This window comes from Argopecten irradians, chromosome 5 (genome assembly GCF_041381155.1).
Source record: "Argopecten irradians isolate NY chromosome 5, Ai_NY, whole genome shotgun sequence".
Lineage (NCBI taxonomy): Eukaryota > Metazoa > Mollusca > Bivalvia > Pectinida > Pectinidae > Argopecten > Argopecten irradians.
In genome coordinates, this window is record NC_091138.1 from 19,826,530 (window position 1) to 19,841,496 (window position 14,967).

The 14,967-nt window shown below is 39.5% G+C and overlaps 1 pseudogene; it reads right to left on the minus strand.

Annotated features, from left to right (window-relative positions):
- Positions 1 to 6,766: 6,766 nt before the first annotated feature.
- Positions 6,767 to 14,967, minus strand: part of LOC138324308 (dorsal-ventral patterning tolloid-like protein 1) — an 8,949-nt pseudogene continuing 748 nt past the window's right edge.

The following is a 14,967-nucleotide window of genomic DNA, read 5'->3' on the forward strand; positions in this document are numbered from 1 at the left end:
ATCATTATGTATGATGGACATTTATATTAGCTGTTGTAACACAACAATACTGATTGAAAGTAACAGTAACTATTTTCAAAGATGATAACACGAAATGCAAGTAAAATACATTGTATGTTATAATCTCATACCTCGAAAAAAGAGTATTTTTATTACAACTTACAAAAACTGTAAACTGTCTGGTCCATTGCATAGATAATTTATGATCAGCTTCCGTGCTGGTCTTATCAACTCTGGCCTCTTTCACTGACCATCTACACAACAAAACAGACACCACACATTATTCTCCATTATGTAAATAAACCAAGGGCATAATGTCTGCAAGAAACTTCAATTAACTAATTTTAATATGGTCACAATCAACATAGCTTAGGATGAGCGATAACAATATTCAAATGTCGAAATTAAAAATGGCCGCCTGTCAGCCATCTTGTTCAGGGATCAGTTTCAAAATGTTAAAGCCACAACCAAGTTCCAGAAGGATCCTCTGAGACGTTTTTAGCGATAACAGGAATCATTTACAGACGACGAACCACGGTGTTTGATGTCGGACTTCACTGTAAGAACCTATTCAAGTTAATCGTAATATGCACATTTGTGCGATTAGATACCATAGATCTAAAAACAAGTCCTATTTTTACGTCGCAATGTTATATTGAATTAGAAAACACAGAGTTCAAAAAGATGCTTTTTGTGAAACTAAACACACAATTCTCAACCGAAACTAACGACAGGACAATGGGATATCCTTTTGTATACAAACCAATCTAATTAAAATTCGATGTTCATTATCTACTCTGTAAACTACGTATGAACTTGATGTACGAAGTTTACGGAGTAGATAATGAACATCGAAATTTAATTAGATTATCAATAAACGATCTGTTTAATGAAAACAAAATAGGGCAGGGCCTTCAATGAAAAAAAAATATTTCTTCGATGACGGTATCAGCCAACCTTTCACGTTATTCAGGAAATACAATATCAACACTTAAATAAAATTTGTGAGCATTAAAAACCTGTCCAGTGTGTTCAATATTTTGTTCCTCATAAGACGGTTACTATTCTGGAGAGCTGGTTTTTTTTTCTTCCGTGTAACCATGTATCTTAATCGAACTTGATAAACATTTTATTGAAGGAATCATTATAAGTTATGTTATCTTTAAAACTGCTCTTTTTCCGATTCACACGTTGGGAAAATTTCATGAACTGAGTACCTCTCCTTGCTCTCTCAGGAACAAAAGAGATGTGAAACATCGTCTTTTATTACAAATCGCAACTCCGCTAGCCAAGGGTTCTCCCAGAAACCTTTTAGCAGATATTAAAATTGAAGTTCCCGCACTGCGCCACCTGCTGGATCACCGTAGTTGCGCCCTTTCCATTTAAGTAATAAACAACCAATGAAAAAGCTCGTATCAGTAATCTATGGCTTGAGAAAATGGTAGCGCCCTTTGAAAAACAATCTGTACGGAACTGATTCAAAATACCAAAGATATGCATATTTTTGAGTTATTTTTTTATTTGTTCGGAAATTCATGCTTCAAAGGTCAATTTTATCACGAGAGAGAAGTTTTTATTATATTTGCATAATTCATTTATATTTTTGAAACAGACCCACAAACGTATTTTTTCTGTATCTGTTGAAGAACCGTATCCAATTACATCATTGTAAACCTAGCCGCATCCAATCAGAATTTGAAAACAGGAACTCAAATTTTGACGTGATATCCGCCAAGGGTTTCAGGAAGAATATCGTTCGCAATACTCTTGGCTAGCGAAGTTGTACAAATTGAAACCTGTGTGAAGCACTTGTGAAATTTGGTTTTGAAAGAGAAAAAAATCAGAAAAAAAATTGATATGGATGACAGTGTATATCACACTCACCAACACAAACAAATCTCACTGTAAAACCAACAACCTTACCTTAATGGAAGCGTTTATCGGTGTGATTTATTAAGGGCAGATAACCATCGTTAACCTTGCGAATATCAATTTACGGAGCATTATTGTTTCGATATGGTTAAACGGTGTCTACTTAGTGCAACTACCGTTGGTCGGGATCCGAGGAAGGCAATTAACAACGGGTTCATATCGCTGACTGTCGAAATTGACTTGTGATGTTTGTAACCAGACATTATGTAGATTCCAATCAGGTGTTGACGCTGGTGCCAGTTCTGTGACGTCTGGAGCCTTCGGGTTAGCTAGATATATCTAGAATACCAGATTTATAGAAGTTGTTCTTATGACATTTCATTTATTTTTGTCGACCTTATTGATATATCATGATCTTAACTTTGGTCCTAACCGCAATATAGAGTACGCGTGATATCTGGCATTCGTCAACTAAGTGCTGTAATACGGAAGACGAGGATTATGAGTTATCACGGAATTAACTGGTGTATTAATTAATTCAGTAAATACAGTACATTACACCATAGACTAAATATATCACACTTACATTGGTTGATCTAGTTGTAGCGTAATCCTTTAACATAATTGTCAATGAATCTAATTGTATAAACTGGGAAACAACTCCATCGTCAGTATAATGTGTTTTTTCTGTGTCCTAGACAGTATACTTTGGTAAGGTAGTACTACAAGATGACACTACGAACATAGAAGTAGACCAGTAAAATACCAACACAATCACGGAGGCTTTCATTAGCGATGTCAGTGGACTATACGAGCTGTACTAGATGTCCAACATCACTATTGTAGTATTACATGAGATACTAATTTGGAGCGTTTGCTGTGTTAACATTGCTAATGCAAGTGAACTCCGATGTGACATTTTTCAGAGTAATATAAATATTAACTGTATGACAAAATAATAATAATAATATAGTAAAACAATATGCGCCATCAATGCAAGGTAACTTTATTGACTCAATTTAACCATATTTATACAGTGTATACTTTTTCGCTGTATTTCAATTTGCTTTTCTTTGTATTTTGGAGTAATTACAAGCTACATCACTGCGTTTGTGAATCAAACTAATTTTCTTTTCGATTCGCCATTGTTCTGAAAATTTCATGACTGAGTAACGCTTCCTTGCTCCTCATCAGGAACAAAAGAGATGTGAAACATATCACTTTTATTACAAATCGCAACTCCGCTAGCCCAAGGGTTCTCCCAGAAAACCTGTTTAGCAGATATTAAAATTGAAGTTCCACGCACTGCGCCACCTGCTGGATCACCGTGTAGTTGCGCCCTTTCATTTAAGTAAAAAAACAACCAATGAAAAAGCTCGTATCAGTAATCTATGGCTTGAGAAAATGGTAGCGCCCTTTGAAAAACAATCCTGTACGGAACTGATTCAAAATACCAAAGATATGCATATTTTTGAGTTATTTTTTTATTTGTTCGGAAATTCATGCTTCAAAGGTCAATTTTATCACGAGAGAGAAGTTTTTATTATATTTGCATAATTCATTTATATTTTTGAAACAGACCCACAAACGTATTTTTTCTGTATCTGTTTGAAGAAACGTATCCAATTACATCATTGTAAACCTAGCCGCATCCAATCAGAATTTGAAAACAGGAACTCAAATTTTGACGTGATATCCGCCAAGGGTTTCAGGAAGAATATCGTTCGCAATACTCTTGGCTAGCGAAGTTGTACAAATTGAAACCTGTGTGAAGCACTTGTGAAATTTGGTTTTGAAAGAGAAAAAAATCAGAAAAAAAATTGATATGGATGACAGTGTATATCACACTCACCAACACAAACAAATCTCACTGTAAACTACCAACAACCTTACCTTAATGGAAGCGTTTATCGGTGTGATTTATTAAGGGCAGATAACCATCGTTAACCTTGCGAATATCAATTTACGGAGATCATTATTGTTTCGATATGGTTAAACGGTGTCTACTTAGTGCGACTACCGTTGGTCGGGATCCTAGGAAGGCAATTAACAATCGGGTTCATATCGCTGACTGTCGAAATTGACTTGTGATGTTTGTAACCATACATTTATGTAGATTCTAAAACAGGTGTTGACGCTGGTGCCAGTTCTGTGACGTCTGGAGCCTTCGGGTAGCTAGATATATCTAGAATACCAGATTTATAGATGTTCTTATGACATTTCATTTATTTTTGTCGACCTTATTGATATATCATGATCTTAACTTTGGTCCTAACCGCAATATAGAGTACGCGTGATATCTGGCATTCGTCAACTAAGTGCTGTAATACGGAAGACGAGGATTATGAGTTATCACGGAATTAACTGGTGTATTAATTAATTCAGTAAATACAGTACATTACACCATAGACTAAATATATCACACTTACAATGGTTGATCTAGTTGTAGCGTAATCCAATTAACATAACATAATTGTCAATGAATCTAATTGTATAACTGGGAAACAACTCCATCGTCAGTATAATGTGATCTGTGTCCTAGACAGTATACTTTGGTAAGGTAGTACTACAAGATGACACTACGAACATAGAAGTAGACCAGTAAAATACCAACACAATCACGGAGGCTTTCATTAGCGATGTCAGTGGCCTATACCAGCTGTACTAGATATCCAACATCACTATTGTAGTATACATGAGATACTAATTTGGAGCGTTTGCTGTGTTAACATTGCTAATGCAAGTGAACTCCTATGTGACATTTTCTGTAATATAAATATTAACTGTATGACAAAATAATAATAATAATATAGTAAAACAATATGCGCCATCAATGCAAGGTAACTTTATTGACTCAATTTAACCATATTTATACAGTGTATACTTTTTCGCTGTATTTCAATTTGCTTTTCGTTGTATTTTGGAGTAATTACAAGCTACATCACTGCGTTTGTGAATCAAACTTTTTTCTTTCATTCGCCATTGCTATCTGTTCCATTGATGAGATAAAATTCTAGCATCGTTTTAAGAGTATTAAAACTTATATGGAAACGTTATACACTAAATATTGTGAAACAAAATGGCTGCCGACATGAAACAAATACTACAACATTATTTATGTCTGTTTAGAATTTCGACTTAAATTATAAAAATAACATTAACCTTCACACTTAAGATCGTGACTGCCATCATTTTAGATACGAAAGAGAGAGATAACACATGACCTTAGCACGTGACCTTTCACGTGAGAAAGTAAACACACTTGTGACCTTGTTCACGGTCAACTTTCTCATTGAACCTTTCAACAGAGTAACGTGTTGTCAACATCGATAAGTGCGACTCCGAGGTGATAGAACTCTTACCTTTGAACGGAACAGATGAACGTCTTCGTACTTTCGTGCAAGAGTCGCACTATTCAGCAGTTAGCGTCAGCTATCGTAGCTAGGTTTGGGGTATTTGTTTTGTCCTCCATATAGAAAAAAAAAAGAACGAGGGGGTTTTGGAAAACCGAGCTTACGAACATCAGAGTTCATGTAGTTATTTGTTTGGTTGGTGAATTAAGCTTAACATTACATGAGCAGCTGAAGTCATTTAGGGACGACCTTCTTGTCATGTGCATGTGTATTTTTAGAGACTTATGTATGCTATTGTTGTCTCCATGTTTAAGCAAAAACATCCGTCCAATTGAAAGTGCTATCTCACTGTACCATACCGCTAACGATACCGAGCAGTAGACCCCATCCGATTACCGACAAAGGACAAACCACTCGTCCCAATTCTCTTATTGAACGTAGCAGGGGCAGCAACAGGCCAGGGGAGGCTGGGACGGAAATCAAAGTCTTTCTCATATGGTCGAGTGGAATATATCAAAAGAGAGATGGCATCACGAGAGACGTTAGACTGAATATAGCAGATGTAGGACGGGATTCTGAACACATTGTGTGGATTGGGATTTTAATTGGGTTTTTTAATTATTTTTTATTTTGTTTTGAAATATGAATAAGCAGCCTTTATTACAGCACTATATTTATTTGGATAAAATTAATTTCAATTTAATGAGCATGTTCCAATAACTGTATCATGATTAACGTGACATGTGTCAACTACTTAAGAAGTATACAGATTGGAAATATGTGCACATTGTTGATGAAGACTTCATGGAAGTGTTATGATCGTCATCTATTCCCCTTAGTAATATGTAGTCATTGATATCATTTTTATGGTTACTGTGTCACAAACGAATGGCGACTTCAACAGGATTTTACCTAGTAAAGTGGAACCAGTCGATGGATATGGAGACAGCAACTCTCTTTATTTTATTATCTCTCGATTTTTTTTTTCTACAGGGACACTGAATTTATGCTAGACGAACATATAACTGAAGTTTGAAAAAAGAGTCAGACAAGTCAACGTACTGAATAATAGAAGAACAGATAGATTACAAGTCATACGACTAGTCTGCCGACCATCGATGGTGGAACTAAATTATCGTGTATATGAAATGATATGCCAATTCGATCTCAATTTATACCTCAAGGCCAATCACATTATTGTATGGCCGGTCAGAACTTTCAATTTGTGTCACTTTAAACTGACGCGAACACAAGCGTATGGCTTACCGTAAAAGACATGTCGGAAAATATTCCTTTTGTTTCAAACATGTCGATGCATACAAAAATAAAACTAAGACGAAATACCTGTTGCTCTGATTTTGCACCTATACATAAGAGACGTATGTCTTACTGGTCATTAGCCTTATGGAGTCGACATGGCGGTGTTAAAGCATACCATCACATACTTGTCTGGCACTAAACCATTCACTGAGCAACCAATGCTCCATATAAATAAATTACTTCAAACAAACCCAGTCAGGAATAGCCAAAAATGCATATGACGAAATATTTTTATTTGATAAATAACAGTACATAATTCTGAGGATATCTAATGAGTACATTGACCTGGGGTTACTTGGACATCATCAATAGCCAAATCACCATGGTAGTTACTTCCGGTGGTACCTTCGATCTCAAACTGAAAGACATATGAACACATTTATTATGCATGCAGATAAATGAATAAATCCGTAAATCCTAAAATTACCCCTTACGCAGACAAGCTTCACCCTACATATTTCATAGGTTCACCCGTACAATGTCGTTTGTTTTGGCGATGTCGCCGTGCGATTGAAACTCCTTTAAGCACCTTATCAAATAAAACCTTCACGGTGGTTCCCAACAGAGCTGTCACATACATCCAACAAGTGACCACTTTGACACATAGACACGACACTAAGATAAAAGCTATCTTTTGGACTATGGCGCTGGATTTCCCATGTTCTTGAATCGTTTCTTAGTCTCGTTAGTGCCATCAGTACGATATTAAAGTACTCAGACTATCAGTAATTCACTCGTCATAACACTAGTCATACAAACCGTTATTATCACATATAATGGGAATAACTGTCAACGAGTGTGTAATTTTGCACAATCTATATACTTATTGGTGGAAGGTAGAGCTGCCACCGATTCTCAAATGCATAGTAGCATGATGCCAGATATCATTATGGTTTCCAGTGACGGTGCGCATTAGGACGCGAGAGGTGCCGTGCACGAAGTACATCTTCAAGCTTCCAATGCCATTTCCGTTCATGTTATACCAGAACCGGAAGCAGTATTCCCCAGCTTGGTAAGTAGGTGAGGCAAGGACTGCTGATTTGTGGTAATGATGGGACGAATTCCAGGAAAAGGTAGTGAGCTAGTAAACGAAAAATAAATTCCATTAGAAATATAGGAAGAAAACGAGACAGAAAACATTGTAATGTTGAATGAGTCCTTGAAAAGGAAGTGACTTATTTTAAAAATGGTAAATTCAAATAGTGAAGGAGTGATGTAGTAAGCGAAAAATTATACCAATAAGTATATGTGAACAAAAGCCTGGTATTGGTGACTAGGTATTGGTGACTAGGTACCAACTAGTGTGTGACCAGGTATTGGTGACCAGGTATTGGTATCCAGTTATTGGTAAACCAGGTATCGGTGACCAGGCATTGGTAACCAGGTAATGGTGACTAGGTATTAGTGACCAGGTTATGGTGACCAGGTATTGATGCCCATGTATTGGTGGCCAGGTATTTATGACCAGGTTTTGGTGACCAGGTACTGGTGACCAGGTATTGGTGACCAGGTAATGGTTACCAAATAATGGTAGACCAGTCCAATGGTAACCATGTAATGGTGACCAGGTATTGTACCAGGTGACCTGGTAACCAGGCATTTGGCATCAAGGTATTGGTGACCAGGTATTGGTCACCCCAGGTCATTTGGTGGACCAGGTATTGATGGTGACAAGTCATTGGTGGCCAGGTATTTTGGTACCAGTGTTAGTGACCAGGTTTTGGTGACCAGGTATTGATGCCCCATGTATTGGTGCCAGGTATTTCTGATACCAGGTATTGGTGACCAGGTATTGGTGACCAGGTATTGTAAGGTACCAGATATTAGTGACCACAGGCAAATTGGAAACCAGGTAAATGTGTGGACCAGGTATTAGTAGACCGGGTAACCAGGCCATTGGTAAATCAGGTATTGGTGATCCAGGTATTGGTTACCCAGGTATTGGTGACCAGGTATTGACAAGTGATTGGTGACCAGGTATTGGTGAGCCAGGTGTCAGTATTGGTGGTGTGACCAGGTATATGGTGACCAGGTATTGGTGACCAGGTATTGATGACCAGGTATTGGTGACCAGGTATTGGTGACCCAGGTATTGGTGACCAGGTATTGACCAGGTATGACCAGGTATTGGTGACCAGGTATTGGTGACCAGGTATTGGTGACCAGGTATTGGTGACCAGGTATTGGTGACCAGGTATTGGTGACCAGGTATTGATACCCAGGTATTGGTGACCAGGTATTGGTACCCAGGTATTGGTGACCAGGTATTGGTGACCAGGTATTGGTGACCATGGTGACCAGGTATTGGTGACCAGGTATTGGTGACCAGGTATTGGTGACCAGGTATTGGTGACCAGGTATTGGTGACCAGGTATTGGTGACCAGGTATTGGTGACCAGGTATTGGTGACCAGGTATTGGTGACCCAGGTATTGGTGACCAGGTATTGATACCCAGGTATTGGTGACCAGGTATTGATACCCAGGTATTGGTGACCAGGTATTGGTGACCAGGTATTGGTGACCAGGTATTGATACCCAGGTATTGGTGACCAGGTATTGATACCCAGGTATTGGTGACCAGGTATTGGTGACCAGGTATTGGTGACCAGGTATTGATACCCAGGTATTGGTGACCAGGTATTGATTACCCAGGTATTGGAGACCAGTATTAGTATTGGTGACCAGGTATTGGTGACCAGGTATTGGTGACCAGGTATTGGTGACCAGGTATTGATACCCAGGTATTGGTGACCAGGTATTGATACCCAGGTATTGGTGACCAGGTATTGGTGACCAGGTATTGGTGACCAGGTATTGGTGACCAGGTATTGGTGACCAGGTATTGGATACCAGGTTGGTGACCAGGTATTGATACCAGGTAGGACCAGGTATTGGTGACCAGGTATTGATACCCAGGTATTGGTGACCAGGTATTGATGACCAGGTATTGATGACCAGGTATTGGTGACCAGGTATTGGTGACCAGGTATTGATGACCAGGTATTGGTGACCAGGTATTTGATGACCAGGTATTGGTGACCAGGTATTGATGACCCAGGTATTGTGACCAGGTATTGATTGGTGACCCAGGTATTGGTGACCAGGTATTGGTGACCAGGTATTGATACCCAGGTATTGGTGACCAGGTATTGGTGACCAGGTATTGGTGACCAGGTATTGATGACCAGGTATTGATGACCAGGTATTGGTGACCAGGTATTGATACCCAGGTATTGGTGACCAGGTATTGGTGACCAGGTATTGGTGACCAGGTATTGGTGACCAGGTATTGGTGACCAGGTATTGATACCCAGGTATTGGTGACCAGGTATTGATACCCAGGTATTGATACCCAGGTATTGGTGACCAGGTATTGTGACCAGGTATTGGTGACCAGGTAATTATGATACCCCAGGTATTGTGACCAGGTATTGGTGACCAGGTATTGTGACCAGGTATTGATGACCAGGTATTGTGACCAGGTATTGGTGACCAGGTATTGGTGACCAGGTATTGGTGACCAGGTATTGTGACCCAGGTATTGACCAGGTATGGTGACCATTGGTATTGGTGACCAGGTATTGGTGACCAATACCCAGGTATTGGTGACCAGGTATTGGTGACCAGGTATTGGTGACCAGGTATTAGTGACCAGGTATTGGTACCCAGGTATTGATACCCAGGTATTGGTGACCAGGTATTGGTGACCAGGTATTGGTGACCAGGTATTGGTGACCAGGTATTGGTGACCAGGTATTGATACCCAGGTATTGGTGACCAGGTATTGATACCCAGGTATTGGTGACCAGGTATTGGTGACCAGGTATTGGTGACCAGGTATTGGTGACCAGGTATTGGTGACCAGGTATTGGTGACCAGGTATTGGTGACCAGGTATTGATGACCAGGTATTGGTGACCAGGTATTGGTGACCAGGTATTGATGACCAGGTATTGGTGACCAGGTATTGATACCCAGGTATTGGTGACCAGGTATTGGTACCCAGGTATTGGTGACCAGGTATTGACCAGGTATTGATGACCAGGTATTGGTGACCAGGTATTGGTGACAGGTAGGTATGGTGACCAGTATTGGTGACCAGGTATTGGTGACCCAGGTATTGGTGACCAGGTATTGGTGACCCAGGTATTGGTGACCAGGTATTGGTGACCAGGTATTGGTGACCAGGTATTGGTGACCAGGTATTGGTGACCAGGTATTTGACCCAGGGTATTGGTGACCAGGTATGGTGACCAGTGACCAGGTATTGGTGACCAGGTATTGATACCCAGGTATTGGTGACCAGGTATTGGTGACCAGGTATTGATACCCAGGTATTGGAGACCAGGTATTGGTGACCAGGTATTGGTGACCAGGTATTGATACCCAGGTATTGGTGACCAGGTATTGACACCCAGGTATTGGTGACCAGGTATTGATACCCAGGTATTGGTGACCAGGTATTGGTGACCAGGTATTGGTGACCAGGTATTGGTGACCAGGTATTGGTGACCCCAGGTATTGTGATACCCAGGTATTGGTGACCAGGTATTATGACCAGGGTATTGGATACCCAGGTATTGGATGACCAGGGTGACCAGGTATTGTGACCAGGTATTGATACCAGGTATTGGTGACCAGGTATTGGTACCCAGGTATTGGTGACCAGGTATTTGACCAGGTATTGGTACCCAGGTATTGGTGTATTGAGACCAGGTATTGGTGACCAGGTATTGGTGACCAGGTATTGGTGACCAGGTATTGATACCCAGGTATTGGTGACCAGGTATTGATACCCAGGTATTGGTGACCAGGTATTGGTGACCAGGTATTGGTGACCAGGTATTGGTGACCAGGTATTGACCAGGTACCCAGGTATTGGTGACCAGGTATTGATGACCAGGTATTGGTATTGGTGACCAGGTATTGATACCCAGGTGATGACCAGGTATTGGTGACCAGGTATTGGTGACCAGGTATATGGTGACCAGGTATTGATGACCCAGGTATTGGTGACCAGGTATTGATACCCAGGTATTGGTGACCAGGTATTGGTGACCAGGTATTGATACCCAGGTATTGGTGACCAGGTATTTGTATTGACCCAGGTATTATGGACCAGGTATTGGTGACCCATGGTATAGGATGACCCAGGTATTGATGACCCAGGTATTGGTGACCAGGTATTATTGGATGACCCAGGTACCTGTAGTACTGCTATCAGGTATTGGTTAGACCTAGGTGTTCTACCGTGACCAATTGACCAGTTCAGTGATCCAGTATTGACTGTGTACCCACAGGTATTGTCAAAACTGCAGGTATAGCTGTAATAAACAAACACTTAATCTTTACCAGGTATTCTCAGATTTTACCCAATATATATGGACCAGGTTTTCGGATAAACCCAGGTATTTACCATCGTGTTTCACAGTGGCAAACAGCATGGTGTTCAATCAAGTGCCTCCTCCTCCACACACACACACACACACACAGGGCCACTCCACAACCAAAGATGTACTTTGGAACCAATAGCTGGCTACATGATGTCATTAGGGAAGACAAGTACTCAAATCTTTCATTCGCAATGCTATTATCATGTACTGTTTGTTTCAAAGTAAAGTTTCAGTCCTCCAATTGAGATTACAATATAATTCTATGGAAAATATCGATGTAATGGTCGTAACGGTTTTATAATGTTAAGATAATCCACACAATGTGTCTGCATTGCTATTATATTATATGGCCAACTCGGATTAAACGCGGACATTGACGAAAATGAGTTTGACTTACCTCCATTGGTTACGTGATCTGTAAAAGAAAAATAATATGATTACTATTGATATATGTGTAGACATTTAGCATAAGACTTTAAAGACAATATATAATCACTAAATATTAAGCATAAGACTTTAAAGACAATATCTAATCACTAAATATTACTGTTCACTAGCTATCCACATACGTCTGAGACTGAAATTACTTGACCAATGGACTCCAATTATAAGGTTTTTACTTTTTCAAGGTAACAACCACCTGGAAAATTTTACTAAAGAATATTGTTCTCTAAGCTCAATTTTCACACTGTATGTTACACTAAAGCATTTCTAAAATATCAATAGACAAGATATCCAAGAGATCACCATAGACAGATCTATGTCAGTCTAAGTCTTTACTAGTCCTTTTACATATTTGATCCTTTAAATAGCAGCAATGCACTTCAATTTTGTCAGAACTCGGCATAACCATAAGCAGTTCAGTGAAGGTTGACTGCTCAAAAATGGATATGCTATCTAAACAATCGGAGAAAGACCTTTTTGGTATTTTCTGAGAAATAATGAAAATAAATTGACGCTTGTTGACCATCAGATAACCTACACATAAAATTTCAGGAAAGACTTCTTCAATGCTTTCTGAGAAATGGGAATAATCAACTTCAATGGTCAAAATCAAAGATGGTCACCTGTTGCCCATCTTGTTTTCGGATTAGTTTCAAAATGTAGAACTAGGACATATTTATCAAATTTCAGGGAGATCCTTTAAGTACTTTCTGAATGATGGCTACCGGTTAGCCATCAATTTGTCAGATCAGTTCCAAAACGCAATATCCACTAGGCAAGTAGGCCCCAAGAGGAATATATATCTAATTTTAGGGAGATCACTCCAGTACTTAAACTTGCACTAACAAACTTCAATTGTCAAATTCAAAGATGGCCACAATTTAAGCCCTTTTTTAGATCAGTCCCAAAATGCAATAGGCTAAAGAGGAACATGAATATAATTTCAATTGACAGGAGTGTAAAGATGAAAGAGATTGAGGAAAATATATTTTTCGAAAATTTCATCTCAGTGAGTTTTCTAATTTTATTATGGAGACATGCCTGCTACTGAAATACATACGGGGTGCAGCTGTAATGTGTGTGATGACGGGAGCGTGCGTGGTGACGGGGGCGGAGGTGTGGTGTGGGGAGGAAGTGTGTCCTTGACCAGATGTTTGATGTGGGTAGGCGGTAGCGTGGGTGTCTGGACGTGGGACGCATCCATAATAAATCTGGACCTCCTTGGCATCCTGATCGCTAAGGCGGGTTCGCTGACCGATGGACACACCGTTATGTTTGGGGATGATGGTCATCTTGCTCCTGTCGATGGCGAAGGCATAAGCACTGTAATGCATGACTGATCCGTAATCGTAGGGCATACCGAGGTCATCGATACGTACGCCCTCCTGGTACTTATCAAAGTTATGCTCGTGACCTGCGGCGGAAAAAAACATCTCATTAAATAACGATGTAATAAGTTACTCACACATGCTTATAACAGTTTGAGAACATTTACAAGATGTTCCTGAGGAGAAAACGTTTTTGAAATTAATAATGAAAACATAAAAAGATGCCCTACCCTGACTACAATCTAATGACTATATGGCTATCTTGTAAAAGCTGGTTATTCTAATTTATATTAGGAAAAGATTGAGCTAGACGGATTTTTTTACCATAAAACGTAAATTTATAACAAATTATGGAAAAAATTAATTTTCTTTACAATCTGCGTAGACAAGAGCCTTGGCACAAGTTCAAAACAATATTTTGAAGAAAGGTTTTACCTTTCTGAATGTTGCTCCAGTTGATAGTAACGTAATTGTCACGATCAGAACGGCTTTGTTCGTGCCAGAATCCGAGCGCGTGCAAGATCTCGTGCATGACGGTACCGTGACGTAAACAACCACGTCCAAGAGTAACGTCAGATCTGTGGTTGTGCATGTATCCAATCGGTGTGTGACATCTGTACCATAAGAACACAATCATATCATGTTTTCTCTAAAGAACCAAACGTTAATTATTATTTCAGTTTTAATGTAGGGTAAAATCGAGATACATATTTACTAGATCACGATCGACATTTTTTTTTTAATTTTCACCGGATACCGTAACTGATCTAGCGTCTGTTAACTTTTTAATATCCAATAAACATCTCTAGGCCGAAAAAAATATTTGGAACATAAGAAATCATTAGTATGGCGAGATCTTTACCCTGAGCCAGACGTGAATTGGATGTATGTATTTTTCGTTGGTTCGGGGAACAAAAGTGATACAGCTCTGTCCGTTGACTTTAGTTTTGTTCATGATTTCGTCCATAGCCTTCTGGAATATAGCCCTGTGCGATGCAGCTGCAAGTAGATAAAACAGTCATCACGCAACAATATAAATAGTCCACATTGAATCATAACTAAATGACAATAGCACAACATCATTATCAAATATTACTACCGATGAAATGCTTCGAGTGACAAATCTCCCAGGATCCATCGCTGGTGTCTTGCTACCAGAACCAAACCATATTTAGTTTGGTCAAAACTTTACAGTAAATAAAACTTACTGTTATAGTGAACCGCGTAGGGTAGACTCCATTGGGCCAGTGGTGATAG